This window comes from Phacochoerus africanus, chromosome 1 (genome assembly GCF_016906955.1).
Source record: "Phacochoerus africanus isolate WHEZ1 chromosome 1, ROS_Pafr_v1, whole genome shotgun sequence".
Taxonomy (NCBI): domain Eukaryota; kingdom Metazoa; phylum Chordata; class Mammalia; order Artiodactyla; family Suidae; genus Phacochoerus; species Phacochoerus africanus.
The window spans coordinates 79,444,180-79,458,646 of NC_062544.1; the positions used below are offsets into that span (position 1 = coordinate 79,444,180).

Consider the following 14,467-nt stretch of genomic DNA (forward strand, 5'->3'; position numbering starts at 1 on the left):
ATCTCTTCAGCAACGACCACATCTTGACCCTGTACTTGTTCATTACACTTGCATGTGTGCGTACATGCTTGCCTACATACACGTACATGTGTACATGCATATGGTCTGCATTTCACCAATCTCTTGAAACCAAGCAATCTGTTCCCTCCTGAGTGTCCCATCTTTCCTTTTCAACTGTATTAGTTTTTATTTTTTTATGAACTTCGCACAATTCCAACTTTACATTTTTATTACATCATTATCAAAATGTCTTGCATTGAGAAGGCTATGATTTGGGATGGCTCTTTCAGCAATGACAGAACTTTCTTCAATAGCAGAATGTGTGTGCATGATAAAGAAAGGTATAATGTTAGCAGTAAATTACTTTCTCTGGCCCGATGCTGTCATTGGAGGCTTTAAACTTGGGTCCTCTTACTCTTGTCACCTGGGCAGAGATGGAGATGTCCCAGAATGATGGGCTGGCAGCCATGCTGCAGGACCCAGTGGATGATCTTTTGGGGGTAATATTGGTTTAATCTAATAATCTTTATAATCATTCATGTCTGCAAGTGTCAAAAATGGAAAAGCCAATCTTTTGAATGCAGCAACATGCGTGTATAGAAAATCCCTATTTCATAAAATGTTATCCATCTTTATGTTGATTTTACTGATAGCTCAAACTGTTTGAATTCTCTTTTGCTTGGTGATGGGTCCATTACAACTTTAGTTTTATGTCACATGTATTGGAAAGATGATAAACTGATTTTTTGAATGCACTGTTAAGCTCTGTATTTATTTATGAAAGGGAGGATAACATGTGAGAATTTTTAATATAGGAGATATAATTTATTGCATAATATTTCAGAACACCTTCATATTTATCAAGCTGGAAAACAGATTACCTAAAGCTGTGTTAAATTGTTTTTTTAATCTTAAGAATTGGTGTTACTTTTCAGAATTTTTGAAGATTCAAGAATATGTTTTGTCATTTCACTTTAAGATACTTTTCCTTTTCAATTCATGGGCTGACTAAATGTTTAATATTCTTTGCTATTTCCTCACCCACAGAGGTGTTTTTGAAACCACAATTTTGTCACTAGTATGTCTGAGGAGCCTAATATTTAGATCAACAACAACAACAAAAAAGTGAAAAAAATAGTAAAAGCTGAAGCAACTGTACTTATACAATTGATAGTGAACTATATTAATATTCCTAAAGAACTCTTTCCTGTCAAAACATGTCAACTGACTACAAAAACTGAAGAAAAAGGAGGTTAACTTCTATTTGATATTTGCTTCTAAGTGAACTATACCAGTTGAATGCAAGTTAATGCCTGTGCCTAATGACCTTGAAGATGAATTCTGCGTAGAATGGTACAAACCACTCAACATCATTTCCATCTCAGATGTGATTAGTGTTCTCAACTACCAGGTCAGTGCATGTACCTCTACAGCTGTAGGCATGACAGATAACACCCTATGCATTTCAGAGTAAATGATGCTATAACTAAAATATTGTGCCCATGAGTTAAAGAAAATCCAGATATGAAAAATGGTATAAAACTCTGAAATCACTCTGTAATTTGTCATGCAAAAATTTGCAAATAACTTTACAAAATTTCCTGAGGATGTTTATTAAAGATACATTTTAAAATTTAGAAATATTTATTTAGGGTCATCTTAAAAATATCTATATTGCACAAAATCATGGTGTAAGTCTTAACAGTCTTTATTTGACAAATATTTATACAAGTGTAAACTATGGACCTGACCCTATTCCAGGTATAAATGCAATTTCTATTTTGATGGATCTTACTTGGCTATCAAAGGGAAGGGACTTTAAATGATGAAATATAGTCACAGGTAGATAAAAGGTTCTAAAGAAAGCAAGGTAAGGAGATGGAGAATGAAGTAATGTACTGGTTTAAATAAGGCAATAGGGAGAGCTTTTCCATGGAAGGGTCATTTGAATAAAGACTGAAATAAGGGGGTTCCCATTGTGGCTTAGCAGGTTAAGAACCCAACTAGTATCCATGAGGATATGGGTTCAGTCCCTAGCCTTGCTCAGTGGGTTAGGGATATGGTATTGGCAATCTGCGGCATAGGTCACAGATACAGCTCAGTCCCATGTTGCTGTGACTCCAATTCAGCCCCTAGCCCAGGAACTTCCATATGTTGCAGGCATGACCTTAAACAGAAAACAATACAAAACAAAACAAAGACTGAAATAAGATGTGGGTGTTATTCAACAGACATCTGAGAGAAGAGTATTTGAGCTGTTGGGAAGTGGAAGTACAAGGGTCTTAAGGCACAGACCTGGCTGGTGCCTGGGAAGTAAAGTATATCGAAGGTAGAGCCCACAGGATGGACTGGTGAATTGAATTTAGAGTTTTAGAAATAAGAAGGAGGTAAAGACAACTTCATTGTTTTTCCCCTGAGTGGCAGGAAATAGGGAGTCCGTTTCCTAAGATGTGAGATTCCAGGGGATATGCAGGTTGGGAGGTGGCAAGAGGGGTAGGTAGAAATAGTTTGGGGCTTCTCCATCTTGAGGTACTATTTTTTTTTTTTGGTCTTTTGTCCTTTTAGGGCTGCACCCGCAGCATATGGAGGTTCCCAGGCTAGGGGTTGTTGCTGTTGGCCTATGCCAGAGCCACAGCAACACAGACTCTGAGCCTCATCTGTGACCTATACCACAGCTCACAGCAAGGCCGGATCCTTAACCCACTAAGCGAGGGCAGGGATAGAACCCAAAACCTCATGTTTCCTAGTCGGATTCATTTCTGCTGCGCTGTGACGGGAACTCCTTGAGGTACCATTTTATATCCAAGTGGAGACTGGAAATTTGAACTCAGGCAACCGGTGAAAGAAAACTTTGGGAGTCATCATCATGTAAATGTCAAGAGATTAGAATCTCTCAGAGACTAGAGAAGATGTGCAGGAGGCCCCATAGTTTGTAAAGGCTTTGCAGAGAGGAGGATCCAGCAGAGAAAACAGAGTGAACTGGAAGACCCAGGACAGTGCTGTTCTTGCATCAAGAAGACAGTAGCCAAAGAAGGAGGAGGTAATCCTAACTGTCACATGCTGCTGACAGGGCCAGTATTGTGAGAATTGAGAATTTATCATTGGATCTCACAGCCTGAGGTTTTGGGGGGGGAGGGGAGGGGGTGTTTGGCATGAGGTGCTAAACCCTGACTTACTGACTTTACCAGAATATAGGTGAGGATATGTAGGCATCAAATGTAGATACAATTCAGAGAGACAGTAGAGACAGTTGAGAGTATGAGCTATCTCAGTTCAGGTCTTAGCTCATTTGGGTCCTGGCTGATGTGACCTTGGACCAATCATTTAACCTCTTTGTGACTTGGTTTGGCCACATGTAGAATAAGGATGGTAACAGTTCTTTTTTTTTTTTGTCTTTTTGCCTTTTTGTTGTTGTTGTTGTTGTTGTTGTTGCTATTTCTTGGGCTGCTCCCACGGCATGTGGAGGTTCCCAGGCTAGGGGTCTAATCGGAGCTGCAGCCACCGGCCTACACCAGAGCCACAGCAACGCAGGATCCGAGCCGCGTCTGCAACCTGCACCACAGCTCACGGCAACGCCGGATCATTAACCCACTGAGCAAGGGCAGGGACCGAACCCGCAACCTCATGGTTCCTAGTCGGATTCGTCGACCACTGCGCCACGACGGGAACTCCTGTTCTTATGTTATTGTTAACAAGCATAGGATTATCGTGTAGAGTCATTAAGCAAATATACGCAAAATACTTAAAAGAGTGTTTGGTATTACATAGTTGTTTAATATCACTATTAATATTTTATTTTTGGTACTATTATTATTTTAAGCATTTCTGAGACATTTAGGCATTTCTCTTTCTCCTAAGGAGAATAAAGGAAAATAGCAAGGTACTTAGAGGTGGGTGTGGAGTAAGAGTGTGTGTGGCGGGGGGGGGGGGTGTTTGCTTATTTTGTTTTATTTCGGATAAGAGATTTACATCACGTTTTAATGCTAGTGGGAATATCCCATAAGAAGGATTAAAAAAATTAGTGGTGCAGGAGAGAGAGGGAGAATTGTAGGTAAGGACCTTGCATGTGGGAGGAGCAGATTTAATGGTACCAAAGAGAATGGGGACACTTCATTGAGAAAAATAGAGGTGTTCCTGCTGTGGTTCAGTTGTTAAAAGAACCCAGCTAGTATCCATGAGGACATGGTTTCAATCCCTGGCCTTGCTAAGTGAGTTAAGGATCCAGTGTTGCCATGAGCTGTGGTGTAGGTCACAGACAAGGTGTTACTGTAGCTACAGCTCTGATTCAACCGCTAGCCTGGGAACCTCCATATGCCATGGGTGCAGCCCTAAAAAGACAAAAAAGAAAAGAAAAGGAAAGGCAGAGGACATTAGTACAGACAGCAGGGTTGGACGATCTGGTGAAAAGAAGGGGCTGATTTTGTTTTCTAGCTGAGATAAAAGCCAGGTTGAGCATGGCAGGGAAGCCCTGGGAGCTGGGGGTGGCGGGTGGAGGAGCAGGCAGGCACGTGCTCTTACCTCCTCAGGAGTGGGAGGGTTCAGGGACTGGAGAACAACTGGGAGGTTTCAAGGCAGGGCTGGGAGCCCACTTGATTGATGTGAGTGGTTGTCATGTAAAGGGAGGCTTTGTGGCTTAGTTTGGGGTTTATTTTCTGTGATGTCCAACACTTAAGGTAGAGTAGGCAGCCAGCCAGATGTCACCAGGCTAGGGGTTTGGCCAGGTGACTAACAGTGGAGGGACTGAGGAACATGGTGGTCATTGCAGTTGGACTCAGAGTATTGGCTGCTGGTGAAAGCCAGGTACTAGAGCAACACATTGCTGAGGGATAGAAAGATGAGAGAGTCTGTGCATTAAAGGCTTTCTTGTTCCTACCAAAGTCAGGGATCATGAAACTCGAAAACAGGGGTGACAGAGGGCTCCCCATGGAACCTCTGCACACACCATCCATGCCCCTGGCAGGAGTCCAAGGGTTTAGGCTAACTTAACCCAAGGACTGTGCTCAGCTTTGGCAGGAGCTCCAGTACAAAGAAGCATCAAAATCCAGGTATTGTTTTAGTACCATAATCCACTCGGTACTACACTTGAAGTCATGGACCCTTTAAAATAATCTAATGAGAAATTCTTGCCATGGCAAATCTGACTGCAATGGCTCAGGTCAGTGCCGAGGCACAGGTTTAATCCCTGGCCTGGTGCAGTGGATTAAAGTATTGGCAGTGTGGGTCACAGCTGCAGCTCGGATTCAGTCTCTGGCCCAGGAACTTCCATATGCCATATAAAATTCAGAGAGACAGTAGAGGATACAGTTGAGAGTGTGAGCTATCTCAGTTCAAGTCTTAGCTCATCTGGGTCCTGGCTGATGTGACCTTGGACCAATCATTTAACCTCTTTGTGACTTGGTTTGGCTACATGTAGAATGAGGATGGTAACAGTTCTTATGTTATTGTTAACAAGCATAGGATTGTCACGTAGAGTCATTAAGCAAATATGCACAAAATACAAGAGTATTTTAAGTATTTTATGCATTAAACCAAGTCACAATATTAATAGTGATATGAAACAACTATGTAATGACACTCTTTTAAGTATTTTGTGCATATTTGCTTAATGACTCTATACGACAATCCTATACTTGTTAACAATAAAATAAGAACTGATACCATCCTCATTCTACATGTGGCCAAACCAAGTCACAATATTAATAATGATATTAAATTAATTAATTAATATTAATTAATATTACTATTAATATTAATAGTAATATTGTGACTTAATATTAAGTATTTAATGCACAACATACTTAAAAGAGTGTTTAAAAAGTCTTTTAAGTATGCACAAAATACTTAAAAGAGTGTTTAAAAAAATAGTGATTTTTTTATGGTGTTGCCATAAAAAAACCAATATTCTAATGAAAGCTATGAGCATCGTAATATTACCAACTTTGCGTGTATTCAAATATCCTGGCAAAATTCCATATACAATTCCAGTGGTACTTGAGGGCTGAGGAAATCCATCCATACACCTGAGAACTCCAGGTTGAAAGCTCTGCTTTAAAAATTCTACATTACATATTACATGAAATAATAATCATTTGAATGTAAAAAAATGGTGAGATTCAGAATTTGAAAAATGCTTTATGTAGAAGATATTTTCTTGGCTAAAAGGAATTAGTGGAAATTAAAAGATAATTAAAAATTACCTATAAATAGCTCAAGAACTATACTTAAAAGGACAAAGTACAATATAGGAATGCATAAAGGTTTATTAGATATTCAGAATTCAATCCAGTGGGTAATTTGGAATCTTTTATGCTGTAGGGGAAAAGCAAGATGAGTAGTAACAATATTTAGCAATTATGCAAGAATGTACCTACCTAAGTGTGCTCTCTGAGTATTAAAGTATTATTTTTCCAGTTTATGTGCTAGCAGAGGCACCATGAAGCTGTTATATCAGTGAAAAAAGGATGTAGTAAATGATGTATAGCAGGTGAAACTAGGGAATCCACGGTGAGTAGGTTCAAAGCCTCATTTGCTACTAACTGGCTGTCTGAGCCTAAGCTAGGTGATAAATCTCAGTTTCTTAGCCTATGATATGGGGATAAAAGAATAATACCTACCTCGTGGAGCTCTTTTAAAGATTAAAAGAGATAATGCATCTCAAGTGCCTAGGACCTATCTGGCAGCTAATAAGGGGTAAATAAATGATAACTATTGATCCTAATTTTCACCATAAAGAAAAATGTAACCTAATTATATGTTCCAGAGATAGTATTTTTCTCTTGGCTGTAATCCTCTAGTTGAGGTCTGGAATCAGTGTTAACATTTAGAAGTCTTGTTAGTAAAAAGAACAGTAAAAAGACTCACAGACATAGAGAACGAACTTGTGGTTGCCAAGGGGAAAGGGGGATGGGGGAGGGGTGGATTGGGAGTTTGGGATTAGTAGATGCAAACTGTTATATATAGAATGGATAAACAACAAGGTCCTACGGTACAGCACAGGGAATTTTGTATCCTGTAATTAACTGTAATGGAAAGGAATATGAAAAGGAATGTATATATGTATAACTGAATCACTTTGCTGTACTTTAGAAATTAACACAACATTGTAAATGAACAATAAAGTAAATTGTTTAAAAAGGACTCTAAAAAAAATAATAGTTAATGGGATCAAATGCCTCCTACTTTTTGGTCTCTCGAAGCACATTACTCCACGTGGGTAATGGCCAAAAGTGGTTTATTTTATTAACCGCTCAAGAACTATCTGAAATTACTTTTTGTCTACTGGCTGTTAAGACATTTTAATGTTTCAATCCAATGTTATTTATAAATTCACTCAAGTTAAACTCTGCTTCAGGCTTACTGTGTAGGACCCAACAAATATTAGGAATTTTAGGCATCCATTTCCACAGCCAAGGCAAAGCCTGCCAATCTAGACCAATGAGTATGTCATTGAGCTAAAACACTGAAAATTGAAGTTTTTAATAGCAGAACTCCAACATAGTCTACAATATTAATTAGTTCTCACAATTACTGAGAGAAGTTGAATAGCCGTTTATTTCTATTACCCAGCTACAGAAATCAGTTGATCCCTAAATTTCCTCCAATGTTTAATAGAAATAGATATCCTCATTTATGTATGTATTAATAACATATTTTGAATCAAAATATCATTAATTATAATTTCCCAGTTATTCTGTCAGGTTCTGCTAACAATGATAATGCTAAAATAAAACTTGCCTTCATTGTCACTGCAGTGGCTCAGGTCATGGCTGTGGAGCAGGTTTGATCCCTGGCCCAGGAATATGCTTTGGGCACAGCCCAAAAACAAAAACAAAAAAAACCTTCCTCGATAAAAAATTTTCCATAAAAGCTAGTTAAATGCAAAAAAAAAAAAGTCAATGGTATATAGAATTATAGAATTATTTATAAATTAATATTTTAGAAACATGGAGCATAAGGTCTTCACCAATCCCTAAATAGTTTCATCTTAAATAAAATGATAACAGAATGCTATAGTCCTCTACTAAAGAAATTGTCATATGGAATCATTGCTTTTTTTTCCCATTTTTTACAATTCATTGTAGTATAAAGAAGACTGTAATTTAAAAAATATTAGATGTATTTTTAAAATATCAGATATATTTCAAATATATTTTAAAGTATTAGATATATTTAAAAATATTAGATATATTTTAAAAGAGCAGATATATTTCATTCCTGAATCCTCAGCACTAGCCATGTTTGGTTCTATTTAGAGTTCTTATTGTGACCACAACCGAAGAAAAACTGGGAAATTAGAATTAATAATTATTGGAGTTCCCGTTGTGGCTCAGTGGGTTACAAACCCGACTAGTATCTTCGACCCCTAGCCTGGGAATGTCCATATGCCACAGGTGTGGCTCTAAAAAGCAAGCAAACAAACAAAAGAATTAATTATTTTTGGAGGTAAAATGAAATACATGACACCTGGCTATATTTAAATTTCAGATAAACCATCAGTTATATTTAATACGATCTGTGCAGTATTTTGGACATACTTACTAAAAACTTATCAGTTGTTTATCTGAAATTCACATTTAATTGAGCATCCTGTATTTTATCTGGCAGCCCCACCAGCACACCTGGTTGCCTCCTCCCACACTGCTGGCGAGGCATTCACTTCCTCACAAGGAGAGGAATCTAAGAACCGGAAGAGTATTGCTCAGCTCTAAGCTTCAAATAGATGTTTAAAATGGTTAGCTAATTTTTGGTATGCCAGCAAGATTCTTTGATTTTTAAAAAGCCAGGCTGCGAAGTAGTTGGGGGAAGAAGACCTACGGGGTCCCCAGACCACAGCTTGGAGGCTGATCAGAGAGCAAGCAGGTATCTAGAGAGAACACAAAAGCAGATTTCCTGAAATCTGGAAAGAAGTCGAAAGATCCAGAAAGAATCAGAAAGTTAAGAAATTCAGAGGGGATGAGTCTGGAGTTTGTGGCTGTGTGGGATCCTCATGACGGCACCCAGCAGGCCCTAGTCTCCACCCCCATTCCCCCTTTCCACCCCCCCATCCCCCACCAAAGTTCAGCCAAGGTGGGTAGGAGTTGACACATCAGAAACCCCAGGAAAGAGCTGGTGGCTGCTCCCATGTGGGATCCTGAAGAGCCCAAGTAGTTAAGCAGGGAGACGACATGGCATTGTGGCGGCGGGGGGGTGGGGGTGGAGGCTCCCCTTCCTCTCAGCCTGCAGGAATTCTAGATGTATCCACAGGATCCCTGCAGAAGTTCCAGAGTATCAGGGGCTTGCAGAAAGGTGTCAGGACCAGGTAGGCCAAGAGGGATGTTGTCCTTGGGTCCTTGTTGCTAGAAGTGTGTGCTGCCCTTGGACCTGATCACCATGGAACCCTAGTCTTGCCTCCTGCCCATGACACAAGTCCTTCTCAGAGAGGAGGAGGAGAGAGGGGAGGTCACTCTGAACAACCTGAGGATTTTCCTCTGGGTGACAGAGCTGACAATCGGACATGGCTCGAAGAATTGACTCTAACTGAAAAAGCCCTAGATTCTGATAGACGAGAGTATCAGGCCCAAGCCCATAGAAGCTCTGGAACCAATGGGAGTTTATCCAGAGGAAAAGGAGGCAGTCACGTTTCTGCGCCAAAGATTAGTAATGTTGAGCTCTCCACCTGCTCCAGCAGACTGTGACAAGGACAAAAGGAGCTGTAAAGCAAAGGCCCTATCCGTGCCCTGCAATTCTCCACGGAGGAGGGGGAGTGGAAATTGATTGTAATGGTGTTGGGAAATGGAGATAAAGTTATCCTCAGAAGCTAAAACACCAAGCACAAATGTATTGAGAAAATACAGGAGTGCTTGGAAAAGGCAGTCCAGGGTGCTGTGGGGGAGGACTTTGAATGCCTGTGTCTCATGGGGTCCCAGGGCCCTGAGAAGGGGAGTGGACTGGGGGTGAGTCACCAAAAAGCCAGAGAGAGAACACAGGTAAATCTGGGCCCTGTGGGTCACTTCCACATTGAAGAGCAGCAGGCCTTTGTTTTTCAAAGTAAAGGACAACTTCCCAGGTGTTATGAACGAGGATTGACAGAATCAGAACTGCGTTGTAGGAAGATTACAGTGATTATAATGTGTAGGATGGAGTGAGGGATGGATCCTCGAGCTGTCGCCAAAGATGACTTTGGAGTTTTAAACCTTAGAAAACGGCATTATAAATAGAAACAATGAAGGCAAAAGAAATTAAGTGTGAGGGGAAGATTAGGATTCACTTTAGATGCGTCAAATAGGGTATAGCCATTCAGTCAATCAGCGAAGATGTTTTGAACACATACTAGGTGCCAGGCCTGCCTCAGTGCTGGAGTTGGAATGAACAAGGCACTGAAAGCATCTCAGCTCTGTGGAGCAGGAACCCTATTAGGGAGTAGTTTGGTTTATTTCTCTTCAGCCGTCACCTAGCACAGGGAAGAGCTCAAATATTTGTAACAAACAGACTTGGAACATCCAAATGGGAAAAATCCAGGCAATATAGTTATTACTTGGATTTGCATCATTATTAATTGCTTCTGAATATTTTTGCCTTGAACGAAGCTAAATTTGTTTTTTGAAATAAAAACAAAACCAAAGCCTGTTTAAAAATTAACAAAGACTTCACATTGCATATGATTCATCACCAATTTTGAGGTTTTGGTTAGAGGAGCCTGGGGGAAAGTGAAACTCTATTCCCTAAATCGGGGTTGGCGGATCCATCCAACAGGCTGATTTTTAAATAAAGTTTTATTGTAACACAGCCAGGCTCCCTGTTTATGTATTGACTATGGCTGTTTTGGTACTACATGGAATAGCTGAGTAATTGTGAGACCATCCTCCAAAACCTGAAATATTTACTGTCTTGAACTTTACAGAAAAGATTTGCTTACTCCTGCTTCTAAAACAGTATTGGGTAAGTTAAAAGTAGGTTTGCAAATGCAATAGGTTGACAGCTTGCTTTAAAAAAAAATGTAATTGTAATCTAAGCAAAGGGTAATGTTTCTTAGGCATGCAATTTAAAACACTAATTACACATCTTTACATGTAGTGATTAATAGGCAGCACTATGAGTCCAATGTAATGAAGGTACTTAAAAGTAATAAATTTCCTTTATTCTGCAAAATCTTCTATAATCCACACTTTTAGATGGTTAAATCAAACTATACACTGATGTTTTCTTGTAGGACTCTTACCAAAAGTGGGGTCTGGCTGCTCACTGCTCTAAAGCCAATAAAAAGGCAAGGTTGGTAGAAAGGAAACTGCTTTATTTTGGAGGCAGGCAACTGGAGGAGCAGGTGGACTCATGTCCAAAGGCCAACTCCCCAGCTGACAACCAGTGGGCAAAAGCTTTTAAAGGGGAGTTTCACGGGGGTATAGTTAGAGGAAGGGGACTACATGCAGACCAGCATAATCAGCTCTGACAGTTGCCTTGAAGTTGGTCATGCAGTAGCCTGATCATAATTTGATTGTTTTAAGTACAGTTAGTCTTCGGTTCCAGGGTCAGTTTGTTCCCATTTCCTAGAGGTGAGTTTTTAGACTTATGTAAGATGGAGCAGCTTATGTAATGGCTACAGTCTGTAGTTCATCATGTAGTTCACTTCTTTCACTTGGTGGAGTTTTCAGTATCTATAAAACCACTCAAAGACTATGGCTCAGAATATTAGCTATAGCCCTTGAGGAAGAACTAAAGGTCCTTGACTTTGCTCAATGACTAAACTATTATTATTTTGTCTTGCTTGACTGTTTTTCTTTCTGCATGTTCTCTCTTTTCTGATTAAACGTATTCTTTGGCTAAAGTTTTCTACAGACAAAAGGCAGGTGGGGGACATAGGGCAGAAGGACTGTGGGGGCTCCTGCTCCATTTCAGAACAATGTTTTTTTTTTCCTTTAGGAAATTGTTCCATGAACATCAGTTAATATGAGCATAAAACAATCCCGTTAGACAGTGGAGTGAGATAATAGAATGAAAACCACTATCAGAGTGAACCTATTGAAAAACATAGGCAGCTCTCAACCAGTGTAGCTTCCCTCAGCCCCTTGGCCCCTATAATTTTTTTTTACAGCACACCCATCACAAGTCAGGTCTCATATGGTCTGTCTCACACTAGAATAAGAAGGCTTTCCTTCCAATGGGTTGCCTCCACCAGTTGGCCTCTTTGTTGGGTGCCCATGAACACACACACACACACACACACGCCATGTGCTCACACATAGGCATTCATGAACACATTCCTTTGTGGGCACACACTCCTTTGTGGTTTGGGTATTATCTTAGAGATGTGGGCCTCTGAGCTACTCTCACTTTATAACTGATTCAGAAGCAGGAAAAGAGAATGAACACACTTCTGAGTGTGGCAGGTGGAAAGAATCCCTGAAGCCATGGATACTCATCCGACTTTGGAGAGTGATAAGTGTCCCTGGAGGCAATTCAGGAAAAGTGCCTCTAGTAACCTCCTTTAACTAACACGTGGCCTCCCCAGGGGACCACTCACATTAGGGACATCAAGTCACATAGTATGCACCTGAGAACACTGGTGAAGACTCTGCCTCCAGGCTGCATAGATGAGCCTTGCACCTTGACCATGAGCATCGTCCTGGAGAGGGATGCAGAAGGAAAGCACAGTTGCAGGAAAGGTGGCAGTCCTCAGTTATGAGGCAAAACCTGGTGCTGTCACTGAAGACAGAAGACCAGATGGTATGAATTTCAGATCAAACTTAGTTCCCTTTGCCTTTTCATTTGGGCACAACTTAAGCCAAACCTGTGAGTCCTTTTGGCATTTTGACTCAGCCATATGGGAAAAGATCAAATCATCCAACAGTCTTGTGCATACATGTGAATGTAAAAGTACATACACTTCTACATTTTCAAGATAGCTGTGCCTTGTATAACAGGGCCCAAGGTGAACCTGTGCGTTCTAAGATAGCAGATCCAGAATGCAAAATTCTTCCTTGTTTCCAAGGCAACCGAATGACAGATAGCATGATTCTTAATCCAATGGTTAAAATGATGATTCTGGTACCTTTTCAATTAGAAAATGGCTGTAGGAAAACAGACATCCGTGGATTCACCCCATGCTGGCCCAAAGAGCCTGTTTTCCTAACAACATTGATGGAGCATCTGGCTTCTGATCTGTTGCCAAAAAACTGAAGGCAGAAAAAACAGAGATAATCTGATAACTATATTTAATGCATTATCATAGTAATTGTATGGCATTGATTCCAGTGCCTGCCTTACTTACTTGGCATATATATTCTTGAGAAAATATGCTGATGGAGAGAGAGCAATTAACTCATACTGGGGCATTTACAAAGGCTGCAGACCAGGCATTTCCACCGAGCTTTGAAGGATGGGTTTAGAGGAAAAGAGGTGGGAATTTCAAATTTGGTAGACATGGAAGGAGAAGGATGCTCAGTGATGGTGGCCAGGGGTCCATTTGAGGAGTACTGATAACTATGGTGGCTTGGTACTGTGATGCGAAAGAAGAACAGAGAGGTTGGAAGAGAATATTGAGGTTTTTAGAAATGACCATTTTTGGAAGTGTATTATCTCACAGAGAGAGTGATATCGGACTTAATTTTAGAAAGAGAAATCTAGGAGCAGTGTGAATAAACGAAAGAGGGGATGAGGCAAAGAGCCCATTCTTTATATCTGCATAAGAAATGTTTATTGAGAACAACCAACCATTTTCCCAGATCTCCCCTCCAGCATTGGCAAAATCCATTCAGTCATCTTTAGCTGCAACTGCACGTCCTCACTCTGAACTGGAGTCGCCTCCTTTCTGGACCACTAGGGGACAGCTTCCTCACAGGTCTCTTCCTGCTTCTCATCTTGCTCCCTTCTAACTCGTTCTCACAGCAGACAGAATATTTATTTTTGGTGATAGAAATCAGCTTGCCCCTCCCTAGGGCAAATCCTTCAGTGTCTTCCCACGACACTTAAGATCAAGTCTGAAGCTGTCCAAAAAAAAAATTGCCTTGAAGTTCCCATCCTGGCTCAGCAGTAATGATTAGGATCCATGAGGTTGCAGGTTCAATCTCTGGCCTTGCTCAGTGGGTTAAGGATCTGGCATTTCTGTGAGCTGTGGTGTAAGTCACAGATGTGGCTTGGATCCTGAGATGCTGTGGCTGTGGTGTAGGCAGGCGGCTACAGCTCTGATTCAACCCCTAGCTCAGGAACTTCCATATACCCTGGGTTCTGCCCTAAAAAGCAAAAAAATAAAAAAAAATAAGTCCCTCAGACTGTGCCTGATCCAGCCACCTGAATCTCATCCTCTCATCCCCACGTCCCATCCCCCTCCACCCTTCGCAGCATGCACCAGCCTGGGAGGCCTTCTTCCAGTGCCTTGAGTGACCAGTCTGATTTACACCTTTTTCTCAGCACATCTCTTTGCCTTGGCCACACCCCATCCTCCCCACTGGACCAGGCCTGTTCAGCTCTAACGTGTGCCCAAGAGAAGCATGGT

At 40.7% G+C, this 14,467-nt stretch overlaps 1 protein-coding gene across 3 annotated transcripts in view; it reads left to right on the forward strand.

Annotated features, from left to right (window-relative positions):
- Positions 1 to 14,467, forward strand: part of CTNND2 (catenin delta 2) — a 1,041,823-nt gene that overhangs the window by 667,414 nt on the left and 359,942 nt on the right. The window lies entirely within an intron of this gene.